We start from the raw sequence: 16,559 nt of genomic DNA on the forward strand, positions 1-16,559 counted from the left end.
GAAATGCTAGATAGAAAGGTGTCCTCCAAAGTCAGGAAGAAAAGTTGAAATGGAAATAGACAACAGACTTTGAAAGCCCTCCCCTTTCTGCCCCACAAGCCCTGCAGTGGGGCATCCTTCAAGTGTTGCATGCAACTGACCTCATGTCTCCCCTCTAAAAAGAAGAGGACGTAAAACATCTCATGTTTTGCACAGGTTTACCTCATGTTTTACAAATTTTGGCCTTGAAACATAGGTTTTAGCCTTGGGAGCTCCTTCCACCCCCTCTATGAACTCAAATGCACATATAAAACTCTTTATTTTGGTCACTACTAGCTGTAATAGTTACCCAAGTAATGCAAGAGCATAAGAAATGTCCTACTGGATCAAAACGATACTCCATTTACTCCAATATTTGGTGTGACAGCAGCAGCAGGACATACTATTTAAGGAAAGCATATAAATCTGGCCATCATCCTTCTCCAGCAGTATACACTATCATGGGTTAACAGATGTTAAAAAAGTACATCCCTGCCCAGTCCTTTCACATCCTTTTAGGACTTCTTGTCCATCATTCTCCTGAAAACGTTTCTGAATCTGCTGATACTCTTTGCCTCTACAACATCCTGTTGCAACAAATTCCAGAAATTACTGCCCATTCTGTAAAAAACCAAACCAACCAACCAACAAACAACCCCCCTCCCCCCAAAGTGTATCTTTTCTCCTAAATTGATCTGACTAATCTACTAGCTTTCCATGCATGCCCTCAAATTCTAGTATTGCAGCATCTCATGAGTAACAGGTTCTCGTCCTGGTTGTCCATCACACTACATCCACAGTTCTGTAAGCATCACATCTGTAGCAACCACATCCTGAGCCTTCTCCTCTCAAAACTGGCGAGTTTGACTTCATAATCTCTCTTCTGAAGGCAGGTAGTTATTCCTCCCCAACACATCCCAGCTGCCTGTCTTTAGATGTGAAACCAGAACTGCACGCAGCCCACAAGATGTAGTACGCTGCAGTGAAATGGTGCTTTCCACTCTGTGCCTGGTGAGGGACAAGATTTTATTGCTTTTTCTGGATACCACTGTACACAGAGGCAATCATTCACAGAACTATCAAAGACACTGCCAAGATCTCATTCCTGAGTCATAACTGCTAGTTTTGAGGTCAGCATTATGTAAGGTAGGTTTTGATTATTATTCCCCTAAATACATTCTTTTCGTTTATCCACACTTAAGCTCATCTCCTGCCTTTTCCTACATTCGCTCAATGTAAGTACTGAGACCAAGAGTTAGATTTTGTGTAACCTTTTTGCTTTTTGGAAGGCTTGTTTGTCATTGCAACTGCAAGAAATAGTCACGGGTCACCCCTCACACCCTACCACCAAGTTATACAAAAAAATCTTAATAGGAAAAAACACAATAGCAACTGCATTACACTAAACCAAGCCCTTTCTTCCTCCCTTCCCAACAAGGCAATGATAATTTTATGGATAATTAATTGAGAAGGAGTATATTATTATTATTACTACTACTACTTCCGCCACCCTAATTTGGAACTGGAGAGTGTTATAAAAGGAGATGCCAAAAGGCATTCAACCAGAGGAGTTTAGAAAAGTCAATGAACAGAGAAAAATACTAACTTTACTATCTATGATACATGCACGAGACCTCTCTAACAGATGAGTAAAAGTCTATTTTGTAGCCACAGCCTCTGATAAAAATACTTATTACACATTGCTCCATTGCCAACAATATATAATATCCTAATCTCTAATAAAGCTGCTGCCTTGTTGCCTAAGAGAATTCATTTTCTTAGATCTCCCATCTTCTTTACATATTCTTTTCTATTTTGGAAGCATGATTTGTAACAAATGTAAATATACTAAATACATCATACTCTCATAATTCATCATACATTATTCATTTCGTTCATTTTCTCACTTTCTGCTGGTTGTTCTATCCCACACTTAGTTTGTAAAACCAAGAGACAACTATTATTTGTATGACAGATTTATAGAAAACTTCGATATGAGACTATTAAAAAATAAAAATATAAGCTCTCTTAAGCATAAACGTATACATCTGTGGGAAGGAATTGATTTTGAAATCACACCATCCTTTCTGACACTGGTTTGGGACTATCGCTATGGGAGCCTATTTCTTATTCTTCTTTGAAGTGATACAATGAACAGAAGTTGTTACTCCACAAATCTACCCCACTTAAATATTCCTCTGTAAAGGGTTACTGCCAATGCAGTGCCCACCTTTCAGGAGCAGTTTCATGGAAGTGAATAGACCACTTCTGGTCACGATCTTGTTCACAGAGCAGAACATACAAACTTCATTACAAACAACACTGAGCTATCGTCACTGCACAAAAAGGCCCTTCTACGTGTCCCCCAGCTGCTTTCTGCATCAATGATGAAAAATATTCCAGGCATGCAATGCAGCATTATAGTTGAACATTTATACCACAGAAAGTACAAAGCTCATAGGAAATACACACACCCTCTTCCCTCTAGGTGAGGCGGTCATCTGTCCAACTTGGTTGCGGTCAACTGTGGTACACTCTCCCTGTATTGCTTGACAAGACAGGTGTTTGTTTACTTTTTTTCCAAACAGACTCAGAGGACCTCTAAGAACGTAAGAGCATTTTCAGCCTCTTGTAACAACTTCAGTGACCACAAACTGCCAAGTATGTCAGATAGTACATAACATCGTTGGCAGATGCTAGAGGAGGTGTATCTGAAGTCTGTGCTGTAGCAACAGTGCTCAGGGCTGAGCATACTCACATGTGGTTAATACAACAGCACCGAATCTTCCTTCAGCAGTCCGGACCTTTTACGAGACAGATCCAGTGACTTTTACAACTGCTGAAAGCACTCGGTTTGGCTCAGCTTTTAATTACTCATTGCAGCAATACAAAGGAAACCAAGGTAGATGACAACAATGCCTGTTCCTGCTTACAATCCCTAATTCTTCAGCTTTCTCAAAGTTAAGACAATTGTGGCATATCTTGAAAAGTCACCTCTGGAATAGTTTAGCTGAGGCAACCCCAGTAGGTACACAGCAAATGAAGCAGAATCATGAGAAATTTAATAGATCTTTGATCTAGCCTTTGGCAGAAAATTATTTTAAGACAGCTATAATACCCGTTTTGCCCGTTTGCTTACAAATGACATGGCTCAATGAGGGGGAAAAAAAATATGCCGTGGAATGAGGTATAGCAAATATTTACCTTCTAAGCTTCCAGAACACATCATCTTTATCACAATCATTACTGAACATGCCAGAGGCTGCGTAGCAGACTTGACAACCAGCAAAGATACACCCCCAAAAAATGATAGCATACATCTTTGTTGATGAGCGTCACTCCAGACCCAGAGATTATTTTCATTTTGCTCTCTTATCTATTAATGAGCATTGTCACAAGCATTTCAGTGCTTTCAGTCAGCTTGCTCATTTTTCAAGGAAGTATTGACTTCATCTGAAGCTTGAAAATAAGAACCTTTATCAGAGTTTTTCTACAGGGCCCTTCCTTTTTCAGAACTGGCACTTAATATCTTTTAATCTATATATGGGTTACTGATGCTTTGATGATTAGACTACCCTGGGAGTGTTCATACAGTTGAGCTTTTAGTGAGTTTTCAGGTAACAATCTTTCTGATCTGAGCAAATTAACATAATTTGCCACAATGTAAAGTTCTTCATATGTAGCTAAAAATCTTTTCCTAAATAATCATAAAAGCCACACTTAGTTCTAAAAGAAGATAGCTTTAGAACACACTGCCTTCAGCTCCAGAGAGGAGGTAAGCTTGAAAGACTTTGCCAAAGGAATGTCATTGCTCATCAGTGCAACACAGCTGATGAATATACATCCTCATTATATCATGATAACACGGCAATGACTATAGTGTAGGTAGGCAAATGGCCTCCAAGAAGGCTATGATTTGATCTTGTATCTCAGTTTTGGGCAGCAATTGCATAATGGCTAGAGGAAAAAAAAAAAATCTTGGCCAGCAGAAGATCCCACCTCAGCTCAGAACCACCACTCAAAAGCACCTCTTTTACCAAGATCTGCTTCTCCTTAGGGTTAAGTTCTCCACTTGATATTGCATCTGGAGGGAAGAAAAATCAAAAATAAGTGAACATAACTTTCTTTTAAACTACTGACCACACCTATAACAGTGCACATATAGTATCCCCCTGCATCTTCAGGGCTACTTCTAAAGAGGTGTAATAAGGGAAAAATAGGCCATAATTTTTAATACACAAATAAGACACTACGCTGCACTGGTGAAGCCCCACCTCAAGTGCTGTGTGCAGTTTTGTGTGCCCCAATATAAGAAGGACATCAAACTATCAGAGTGTGTCCAGAGGAGGGCGACCAAGATGGTGAAAGGGCTTGAGGGCAACACTTAGGAGGAGCAGCTGAAGTCACTTGGTTTGTTCAGCTTGGAGAAGAGAAGGCTGAGGGGTGACCTCAGCACAGTCTACAGTTTCCTCAAGGCAGGCAGTGGAGGGGGAAGTGCTGATCTCCTCTCTCTGGTGACGAGTGACAGGACACGTGGAAATGGTATGAAGCTGTGTCAGGGGAAGTTCAGATCATACATTAGGAAAAGGTTCTTCACTGAGAGGGTGGTCAGTCACAGGTTGGTGGAACAGGCTCCCCAGGGAAGTGGTCATGGCAGCAAGCCTATCAGAGTTCAAGGACCATCTGGACGATCTTCTTAGTCATATGATTTAATTTTCAGTAGTCCTGCGAGGAGCAGGGAGTTGGACTTGATGATCCTTATGGGTCCCTTCCAACTTGAGATATTCTATGATTCTAAGAATAATACCCTGTACATACAGCACAGCATCTTAGGTGGATATTTGTACTACACAGACTTCAGTGCAATGCCTAATATTAGGCATTTTCATATTGAATCCTGAAATAGATTTAAGGCTTTTGCAACCATGATCTGTGTTGAGTTCTGCTTACCTATCTTTACAAGACAGAGTAACAATAAACTGTTCTGATTTTAAAGCTAGGCTCAGTTCTTTAAACTATATGTAGTAAATTTACTATATAGTAAATTTATTCTTCTACAAATTTTTAATGTATTTCAAAATTATAAAGCCTTTAAGATGGCATGAGCTTGCTGAGTATTATATGTATTTTTTAATCTATTTCTAATCTTGATTCACTGTGAAAATGGAAACACAGCTATAATACTTGGTTCTAGGAAATAGAAACAATTTCTGAGAACAAGATATGCATATTAAGTACCTCTTCTATTTATAGAAGTAAATCTGACTTTTTAATATACATTATGAATTAATATTAAGAAAAATACTATCATCTTAATTAACTGCAATAATAAAGAATGCTAATTAGTGTCTTAGAGAAGGTGTTTTATTTCTTTGGATCTGATAGGAGGCATTTACTGCTGCAGGATCAAGTGTCTGTGAACAGACAGGAAGGGAGTAGCACCCTAACAAAACATGTGGAAGTGGTCCACAAGACTTGCCCTTTATATTCTTGTTACAGATGTACATTTGGAAATTCAGTTAATATATTTTCATAGCAGACTTCTTTCATCAGCGTAACATCAAAGAGATCACTTTCATTTCAAGCAATGAAGTTATTTAAGTCTCTGTTTTAAATACCTTACAAAATTTTGCAGTGAGGTCAAGACATCAAGTTTATAATGTTAAAAAAAAAAATATATATATATATACCCACTGCATCTAGTCTGCTTTTCACACAGTGAAAGCTGTACTTTCACTTTTATTCACTTAAACTACCAGATAATATTCAATACACTATTTAATCTACTAGGTTGCCAATAACACTCAGTATCAAACTTCAGCAAGTGCTCCAATACTCTTGCAAAATACTACACTGCAGAAGCCTCTCCCTCCAATTCTGTAGCCATTAGTAACAAAAATAAGGATACGATTAAAATACTGCCAGTACTGTGTACCTATCTCTTCCAAGGCTGCAAAGAGCAGCCTTGGAAGAGCAAATGTGCAAAATGTGCAAATGTGCAAAGAGCACATTTCACACATTTTAAAGCACAAGTGCTCACTATGTGAATATGCTGAAATAAAGGTTGCACATTGCACACACAAAGGTTGCACACTGGTTGCACATATGCTGAATATGCTGAAACAAAGGTTGCACATTGCACACACCAATGTGCAAAGAGCACATTTCACACATTTTAAAGCACAAGTGCTCACTATGTGAATATGCTGAAATAAAGGTGTATCAGCCAGAGCAGGGATTACATGCGGGTGATGGACAGTGTTCAATTAGGTAATCTCCAGCTGCACATCTATGAGAAATCCCTCACGCACACAGCTGCTTTCTGATTATTACACTGTGCTAATCCTCTGTTCCTCGCTGGCTGCAGCCTGTGGGACACGATGCCACTACATCACCCAGCAGCTCACCAGCTTCCACCTCACGTCAGCACCTATGAACTGAACAAGCATGCACAGCAGCGCTCAAGCTGTGTGTCCATACACAGGCCAACAGACAAAGGTATTTCTTTTTAACATAGGGGAAAAAAAATTATATACACTTTAATTTCAGGTTATAGAAAGATAATAAAGAAACCAAAATTAAATTCAACTGTTGAACAATGCATTAAAACCTCTGGTGACTGTTGAGAGAAGAAGATGGTTTTAGAGAGTAGATAGAAAGACAGTAACCAATCTATTCAGAAAAATCTACACGGCCAAAAGAGGACATATTTTGAAGACTATTAGGCGTTCAACACACCTAGTCAGGAGTGGGAAGAGTAAGGATGTAAAAACGATCAGTCATTCAGAAAGTGTTGTGAAAGGCAATGAGCAGGAGGAAGAGGGGGAATAACATGAAAAGGAGATGAAAACAATGGAGAGAACGTGAAAGCCACTAGAAATAGGTTGCAAAATAGAAAGCAAGACAAAGGGTTTGGATTCTTCGTGTCATGTTTTAGTTCTCCTATATTATCTCTTGTAGCATAATAACCTGTAATAAACAATCCACAGGAATTTACATTTTGGTGAAGAAAATTAAAGTTCCCAGTATGCTCTTTGTAAAGAGTTGGAACACAGTCATGTCATCACATATATTAAAATAGTCAATCAGTATGACTTTGGGCAATTGGTCACATTGAATATTTTTACTGGAATGTGTCCTCCTTGGTTACAAACCAGACATACTTTGTAAATATATGTTGAACTCTAAACATGTATTCTCTAAAACTGTACACATGCCTTGCTTGTACCCTGTCTCAGCAGCCATGCATTATTTAATGTTTTACTCCTGCACTGCTTAGGCAGCTGGGACACATTTTAGTGAGTGACAAGTACAGGTTATTGAGGTAGAACTTGTTCAACCTTGACATATGTAACCCATATTTCTAATCTACTAAAACTGTGAAACACACATATATGTGCTTCTGTTTTATTTACCAATGGACAGTTATTTGCTGACCATACAACTGAATGCTGTGTTTCATTTTGCCTCACTATGAAGATTTCTGTCTGGATGAAAACACTGTAATGATACTCTCAGAGATTGTTAAACTGTCTCATTGCAAGATACTCATTGCACTGTTCAAAGCATACTATTTAGGATTTATCCCTTACAGCTTATAGAATAAAAGCATTCTACACTCTCTGAACGGAGTATAAAGTTTGTATATATATATTTTTAGCAAAAATGCTAACAAGCTTTACATGTTAATCCTAAAGCCTAGTTCCAGGGCTTTTAAGACCTATTTAGAATGTGCTTTTGTAAAAAATACAGGGGTAAGGAAAAAAAAAAAAGTTTTTAGCAATTGCTTCCTGTATTGGTTACTTAAGACTTCCCCTTCAGAAGAAATTATCTGGTAAAAATAATTGTGTGCCAACTTGTGTACTTTATGCAGATGTGTTTTCAAGTGAAGGAGTCAAAACAGCATGAAGTCCCCACCCTATTATCCATATAACATACACATACACACATGCACAAGTACACATACACACCAGTTAAAGAATTTTCCAACAAGATTCTGGCAACAGCTAGAAAAGACTGGTTCATTCAGTCCCAAGTTCAGTATTTTGTCAAGACAAGAAATCTCTAACTCCTTTAGAACTCGATCAAGCTGACAGGAGTGATTTCACCACTGAAAAGACCATGAACTTCCAACAAACTACCATATGATCCAAGAATCTTCTAACTTGCCAGAAATATTGGGGGAAAAAAAAAATTGATCTTGTGCCACTATGGGCCAAGGAGAAACTAAAAAGTGTAACCCCACAAACAATTGCACACTGAACTCTACACTGACGAGCAATAAGAAAAAATTATAGACATTATAAAGTAGAATGCATTTCTAGCCCCCAACTCACAAGATTTTAGAGGAACTCACAGTCACAGTTAAGCGTAACAACATGGGCCCAGGGCCCTTCCTCTTCTCCTTTCCATGGCTAACGCTAGTGATCCTGCTCACCGAGCACTGGATCAGAAAGAAAATGCTTGGTTGTAAATGTACCACCTTAGTTTCCTATAAACAACACAGACCAATATTGCAGTAAGTTCTTAGCATCTGAAACCAATAAAAGCACTTTGAGGAAAATTGGGATTCTTTAGTTTTAGCTTTTTTTTTTTTTTACATTTATTCTCTAGCTGATTAGCTACTTGCTGGAAACTTCATGAGACTTTACCAAAAACCTTATGTTACCTTATAATATTATAACATGTTAGGAATTATTTTTAGTTCCATCCGTCTAGAGGAATATTGACTTACATAGTACCATGTAAAATTAAAATGTACCTCTAAGCTCTTTTACACTTATTTGCAATGCAAAAAATAGACCATGGCAAACCACCACATTACTACATTTACTCTTTTAGATCAGTACAACAATGGATACGAGCAGCTAAGTAACACTGCAATGCTCTATCTAGGTTAGTATGCATTACAGCGTGAAAGAGATCTATTGCTTTTAGTGGTTAAAACAGGAGACAAGGAATCCGAGTTTCCATCCTCTTCTGCAGTTCATCAAGTTACTTACACCCACATTTTCAAAGTTAATAATTGTGAAGGCCAAAGCTTGAGCTACTGAGAAATAAAAGCTGGCAGTAGACAGTGACATTTTTACATCGCAGATAAAGATACCCTTCTCATACCATGTTCACAAACACATTTTCCATGTGTTAGAACTATCCTGAAAATGTGGAGCAGTGCAATTAATTTCTACGAAGTATTACCACTCCTAAACAACATAACTTAAGCCTTGCCCAATTTACCTTCAGATCAGCTACGGGCTGTTGTCTCCTCTAGTTATTGCAACATGTTAGGATGGCAATAATAATGTTTCTTAAAAAAGGAATCTATGTATCTTGGTGTCACCAGCACATTGTGGTTAGTGTAGCATAAAGCATCTTCTTATCCTTCCAAGGAATTTCATGATCTTATACAGCAGAATATATTTTTTCAAACAATAGTAATAAAAGTGGATTTTTTTTCCTCTATTTGAAGAAAAGGAGCTTTATTCATTACCGCTCCTTCAATTTGATTAGAAGGATACGAAATCACTATGTAAATAAACAGAAAATGTAAAATCCTACAAAGTACTGCTATAGTTTAGCCCTACACAGTATTAGGAGCAGTCGCTGGTAGTTGCGGAGCACAGAAAATTCAGAGTACCTGGGAAAGATAGGAAGAAATCAGTGCCAGATTTTCACTATTTTGCGCTCTCAGGGCATTTTGATTGCTATCAACTTGTCAGCACCTAAGAAAAAAATACTAAGACATAAAATGGATCCTTTAGTTTATTAAACAATTACTCCTAGTTAAATTGACATGAGCCAGCAGTGTGTGCTCGCAGCCCAGAAGGCCAACGGTATCCTGGGCTGCATCAAAAGAAGCGTGGCCAGCAGGTCGAGGGAGGTGATTCTGCCCCTCTGCTCTGCTCTGGTGAGACCCCACCTGGAGTACTGCGTCCAGCTCTGGAGCCCTCAGCACAGGAAAGACATGGACCTGTTGGAGCGGGTCCAGAGGAGGGCCACGAAAATGATCAGAGGGCTGGAACACCTCTCCTACGAGGACAGGCTGAGAGAGTTGGGGTTGTTCAGCCTGGAGAAGAGAAGGCTCCAGGGATACCTTATTGTGGCCTTCCAGTACTTAAAGGGGGCCTATAGGAAAGACGGGGACAGACCTTTTAGCAAGGCCTGTTGTGACAGGACAAGGGGTAACAGTTTTAAACTAAAAGAGGGTAGATTCAGACTAGATATAAGGAAGAAATCTTTTACCATGAGGGTGGTGAAACACTGGAACAGGTTGCCCAGAGAGGTGGTAGATGCCCCATCCCTGGAAACATTCAAGGTCAGGTTGGACGGGGCTCTGAGCAACCTGATATAGTTGAAGACGTCTCTGCTCATTGCAGGGGGGTTGGACCAGGTGGCCTTTAAAGGTCCCTTCCAACCCAAACTATTCTATGATTCTATGAAATTGCTATTAATGAAAGTACACCGGCCATTGACAATGTCTTCTAAAACATTTTAAACAGCAGTAAAACTTGTCACAGAGAAGCTTCGTTTGGGTAAGCAAAAGCTTCCTATGTGTAACTACCAACAATATAATATCGTATTCTGTAACTCACAAATTCAAATCTGAACTCTAGGCAAGGAATACTAAAGTTTTCAATATTTAATTAAGATGCTTCTTCTAAAAGCTTAAGTGGAACCATCTAATTAAAAAATGCTAATGTGGAGGTATAGACTTTCCTTGTCAAAGTGATGTATCTTATTCCTTCTTCTACATCTTTCTGGTTTGGTTTTGTTTTTTTGAAGACAGACAATACCTTATCAGAATAAGCTTGACTGCTATGAATAAAATATTTGAAATGCCACCATGCATACAAAAGTATAACAGTTAGGGGATAATTAGGGGATATCAGTTCGAAGTGTTTCAATAGCAAGCCGAAATAAGCATTTTACTGCACACAACCAGTTTTACTGTAATAGGGTTTACTCTTCATCCCAATAGAACCAATTAGATTGTCTTAAAAGTGAATTTCATCCTTTTTTCCTTTAATGATAAAAGTCATCAGCCCTTCAACAGGAATACCGGCTCATACAGCATTATACTTGGCTTCATTTTTTGTATTAAAAAAGAAACAACTAGTGAGAAATTATAGGCAAACAACACTGATTTGGTTCTGGTATTGTTTATATAAAGCATCAAATACCTTCTAAACAGAACTCTGTCGATACACTTCAAACCAGATTAACCGCCCTATGCCAGAAAGGCTACTATTCTACACAAATGCAGAAAAAGTTTAAGCCTGAAAGAGCTTACAATTTATTCCGAAACAAAACCAAATGCCTTAGATGGGAGCAGGGGGAAATAAAAGAAGTACATCAGGGAGGGTTTGTGTTCCTACTTGTATTATTTTCACAGTGTTACATAGCTTAGTTACCTGGCAATTATAATATTTCAATACATTTACTATTTGCTAAAATAAATTTATAAATATCTAGACAAAAGTGTGTATTTACAAATATGTATTGTCAATGATTATCCAGGAAAAAGCCATCTAAAGCACCTTTACACGATGCTGACATTGGGACTTGCAGTTACAGTTCAGAAAGCAATCCTGGAATCATCATGGACTCAATATACAGTGACAACCAAAGCCACCAACAAAACACTGGTCCACATCCAGAAAGATACTGAGACAGAAATGGAAAGCATCACTTTGCTGCTGTGTAAAACCTTATTGTGTCCACAAACAGAATACTATGTGCAGTTCCCATCCCTGCATCTCAAGAAAGACGTACTGGAGTAAGAGCAGAGCTACAAACATGATTAAGGGAATAGAGAGCCTCCTTCAGAAAGGAAGGCTAAAAAGGCTGGGACTCCTGGAGAAGGCTAAGAGATGATGTGCTCAAGGTTTACAAAATCATAGAAGAGGTAGATAAATTAGAAGATCACAGAATCACAGAATCACAGAATCATATAGGTTGGAAAAGACCTTTAAGATCATCGAGTCCAACCATAAACCTAACACTGCCAAAAACCACCACTACACCATGTCTCTAAGTACCTCATACCTCAGATGAATGAATGATTACTATACCTTGCAACACAAGAACTATAGACACTCCTGAAACCAGTAGATCAGTTTAAAACAGGCATAAAAGAAAAACGCTTCTTTTTTTGGTTTGGTTGGTTGGGTTTTTTTTCCCCCAGAACAGAGCAGGCAGTGACTTTGAAGACATTGTTGCTCCTAAAGCTTACAGAAGATTCTTTGTTTGGAGACATTCAAAAACACAGATTCAGCACATTCAAAGCACATTCAAAAACAGATCAGCCACATTCACAGACATCAGGCCCATAAACTGATTCCAAAAGGACTAAATAGGTGCCTACCTTCTAACACACCTACTTTAATGACCGTGGACGCTGGGGAATAAGCACAACTTCTCTGCCAGGGAAGAGCTAGAGACTGATTCAGAAAGCCAGAGGACTACCATTTAAATATCATACTACACGGAAACCAAGCTAAAAGTAGAGGTTCTAAAACCCATCTGAAAGTTTAAGAGAGTACTAAAGAGATTTCAGTCCTAAGGAGTTAAAAACTTAACTTTCCAAAATATATTCATTCCTGTTGACATCTGAGAAAACACTGTTTTTCTGATTGTCAATAACATCAAAGACTAGCATAGTTTAGTACTACAGAGGCAGCAATTATAGATGTTCATGTAATATATACAGTAGCCTTTGTTTTGTAAGAGTACAAAATACTCCACCAATACAGTGATACAACTATTTCTGACTTTAGGAAGCTCTTCTGCTTCACATATGCTAAGAAACCACTTTCTGCTTTACTATCCCTCTGCTTCAGCAAAATACCACCAACTGAATCCTACAGCACACATACTTAACAGGTGTCTTTATCTTCAGCAAAACCTAAACGTTTTCAAGGTCGAGCTTGAAGATTAAACACAGAGGCCTCCAAACAAAGTTTCATGCCCGTTACTGACGCTTACAGGTTTTTACAAGGCAGTGACTGAAATGCGCGCTTTGACGCACAGCTGCGCCTTCGGGACAGGCTTTGATACACCTCATACACCTGCATGGGGTACCTTTGCGATCCCCGCTCGAGCTCAGCACCCGCTCCGCTCCCTCTGGACTTCGGCCGCCCTCCCCGCTCGGCCTCTCCGACGAGCCTGGGGCGTTGCTCCCCGCGGGGAAGGGGCAGTTTTCTCCCGCCCACGCGGGGCCGGGCTCTGACCTCCGTCCCCCCGGCATACAGCCGCCCGCCTTGCAAGCGGGACCCCGAGCACAGCCCAGCTCTTTGCTTCTTGCAGGCGCCGGAAACAGCCCTCGTGCAAGCCATGGCGTCTGCTCTTGCAGGTGCTCTTTGCCAGCCCCGGCGCACCCCTGGGGGAAGGGAACTCCAGCCTAGAGACGCGCAGCACCTCTCAGGACACGCACAGGCGGAAAGGGCGGGGGGGACGGACCCCACAGGAGAGAGGGGCGCGCACACCCCACACCCCCCACACCCCCCCGGCTTCAGGGGGCGCGCACTCACGCGGGGCGCCGCGGGCTGCCGGCCGCCTCCTCGTCGCTCGCCGCCGCCGCCGCCGCCTCCTCCCCGATGTCGGGCAGGGCGATGAGCAGGGCCTTGGCGCCCGCCCGCCCGCCGGGCTCCTTGTCCGCCGCGGCGGCTGCCGGGCGCGGGGGGCGGCCGCCCGCTCCCCCCGGCGGCACCGCCCTGCCCGGGGCGCAGCCCCCGCCGCACGGGGGGCGCGGGCTGGGGGGCGGCGGGGCGCGGGGGCCGGGCGCGGCGGGGGCGCGGCGCAGCCTGGCGAGGCGGGCGCCCGGGTCCAGCGCCGCCGCCGTCGTGGCAGCGGGGCGGGAGCCCCTTCCCGCCCCCGCAGGCCCGGGCGGGCGCGGCCGGCGGCTCTCCCGGCCGGGGCTGCCCGGCCCGGCGGGCGTTGCTAGGCTAAACAAACGGCGCCGAGGCACGCACCGCCCTCGGCGGGGGGCACGGAGCCTGCGGGCCGCCGCCAGCCTACGCGCCTGGGAGGCACATGGAAGCGTAGGGCAGTAACCTGTTGCAGCCTGTGAGCGGAGGAAATAAAGCCTGGCATTTTCCCTCCGATTAAAATCCCACCTGACACGAAGGGGCAGAAACCAGCTCCATCCACCAGGGCCGCAGGGCCCCGCTTCGCACCCTTCCTCTGTGCGGTGCACGCATGTGTGCGCAGAAGGGGTTTAACAGAAACGAGGAGCGAGAGGGACCCACTCCCGTACACCTTTTTATAGCGCATCAGGCGACGGCAGAAGGGAGCCGTGAGAAGCAACAGCCCCCCTGCAAAGATGCTACCAACAATCCCAGGCAGCCTGGAGAGCAGCGGAGGGCGTCAGGATCAAAGATCTTTCTCTCTTTTGCTACAACTACCAGGCAGCTGGAGGCACACCAACCAGCTCTGTAACATCGGGTTGTCTGTCTGGATGGAGAGAAGAGGGGTCATGCCAGCAGCACTTTGGGGACACTGTAATGGCGGGTATTACGGACAGGGCAAACATTGTGTCAACTCAGAACATGGCAGGTGGCATGGCCCTTGGCAGCATCTGAAAGAACAGCACAGGCTGAAAGATAGTACAGTTCCTTTATACGTACGAGCCCAGGATCATACACCAAGCAACTAGTTGCGCTATCAACTTCAAGCTGGCAGCTGGTAGTAGATGACAACCAAGGACACAAAGTGGGGAATTTTATCCCTGCCTTGTCTTCCTAGCACATCAAGGAGTGCAATGAGCTGGTAGGGTGGGGCACACAGGACACCAAGTACAGGACTGAGATTTGAAATTGGGATATTCTTGGCCTTTTTTCTTACAAACTGAAATAAGTATGTTCTGACCAAACCTTATGGAATAGGCCCACATAAACCTAACAGCAGCACAATATGCATTTATTTCTCGTGATGCCAAAAACCCTTCATTGAGCCACAGTGGAAGTAGCACAACTGAGCACGTTGGTGTGTAGTATATTTATCTCAGCTGCAGCCCCAAAGCAACCCTCCATGAAGACCTGGAATAGAACCTGTTATGAACATCACTGTCTAACTTGTTCATTACTCCCTGTCATTCAAGAACCACAGAAAAAGTCAGGTTGCACCCCAAATCTACGGACTTGAGCATTCTGCCTCACCCAAGTCCTTTAGATATTCTGCTTTCAATACAGATGATTCCCCTTTAGTCCTAGGTAATATCTTTGACACTACAAGTTTGGAACTATTTTTCATTTATTTGGTATCCAACTCCTCAGCAAATCAGCATAATATAGTCTGATGCTGCCCACTGCAAAGAAACTACCCAGCTCAGATATAGACTGTTAATGCTGAAAGCACTTACTACTCTTCACCATGGCAAGCCCATTTATTTACTCTCAATAATAATGTCAAACGAACGTACAGGAGCAGAGCAGAAGCAGGTAACTTTCAGACAAACAGGGAACATTTAGATGAAAATTTTGTCAAGTATAATTGATGATTACCATTGGCCCTGCGCTTATTGCTTTTGTGCCTTTTTTTTTTAACATTAGTCTAATTCTCATTGTGAGCCTTTATAATGTCTTTCTGCTGTAAATTATTTTAAACTGAATGTAGGTACTAAAATAACTGTTTAGAACACATCATATGTGTTCTATGAATACATATGAATACATATGTGTTCAATGAACACATCATTTTCACTCATCAGCAAGTAGTTTTAGTTTGTATTCTTAGCTATTTTACAAAACTAAGCATCCATAACATTTTCTCAAGGTTCTGAGACTGATTCTGGGGGCATTTGTAGTAACAAGAAAAATCTTTATAGAATTTAGACACATTTGTCAGGGTTTAAGGGCCAGAAAAGACCATTTGATCATCTAGTCTGACCTCTTGTATCACATTTCACCTCGGCATTTCTCCATGTATTCTCCGCACCTCTATGTCATGTTTAATATACATGTGAACTGCTAACATTTTCTAAGCAATTTATATTGATATGGAATGAGAAATTCTGCTACTATGTGTTATTACAGATTTAGGAAATATAGGAACCCTTTCACGTGTTAGTCTTTAAATAAGAGAAGAACGATTGACATGGTGCATACCTGGCACCCCATCCTTACCGACTTGCCTCCTCAACTTTCATGGCCTAAGCACGAAGAAAGAATTTGTCACTTCGACTGAAAAGGTCAGAAAGATGAGATGAAAGCATCACAATGGGGATAATCCTATTACTGTAATTAGGGAATCATCACCTATCACTTCAACTGTAAACAAAGCCTTTTTTGTTTTCACTCAGGACTTCCTGAGCAAGTGAAGACAGTCTACACCCCCTTCACTCTTCTGGTGCATGCAAAATCTACTTCATTATTTTTCTCATTTAAGTTTTTTATCATCATGGGACATACAAACATATTAAAGACCAACGTTTTTCATCTATGCATATAATAAATGATGAGAAAAGCTGCTTAAAATGTTAAGTATTGAACTATCTGAAAGCTGCTTTCTAAAGTAGTAAAACAGCATTCTTCGGGTAATGGTGG

The 16,559-nt window shown here is 41.5% G+C and overlaps 1 protein-coding gene across 1 annotated transcript in view; it reads right to left on the minus strand.

Annotated features, from left to right (window-relative positions):
- FAM149A (family with sequence similarity 149 member A) overlaps positions 1-13,712 on the minus strand; it is a 38,757-nt gene extending 25,045 nt beyond the window's left edge. The window contains exon 1 of the mRNA XM_075500194.1: positions 13,548-13,712. The gene's annotated coding sequence lies outside the window, so the exon portion shown is untranslated. The remainder of the gene's footprint in view (positions 1-13,547) is intronic.
- Positions 13,713-16,559: the final 2,847 nt, after the last annotated feature.

The sequence above is a fragment of the Mycteria americana genome, chromosome 4, assembly GCF_035582795.1.
Source record: "Mycteria americana isolate JAX WOST 10 ecotype Jacksonville Zoo and Gardens chromosome 4, USCA_MyAme_1.0, whole genome shotgun sequence".
NCBI lineage: Eukaryota > Metazoa > Chordata > Aves > Ciconiiformes > Ciconiidae > Mycteria > Mycteria americana.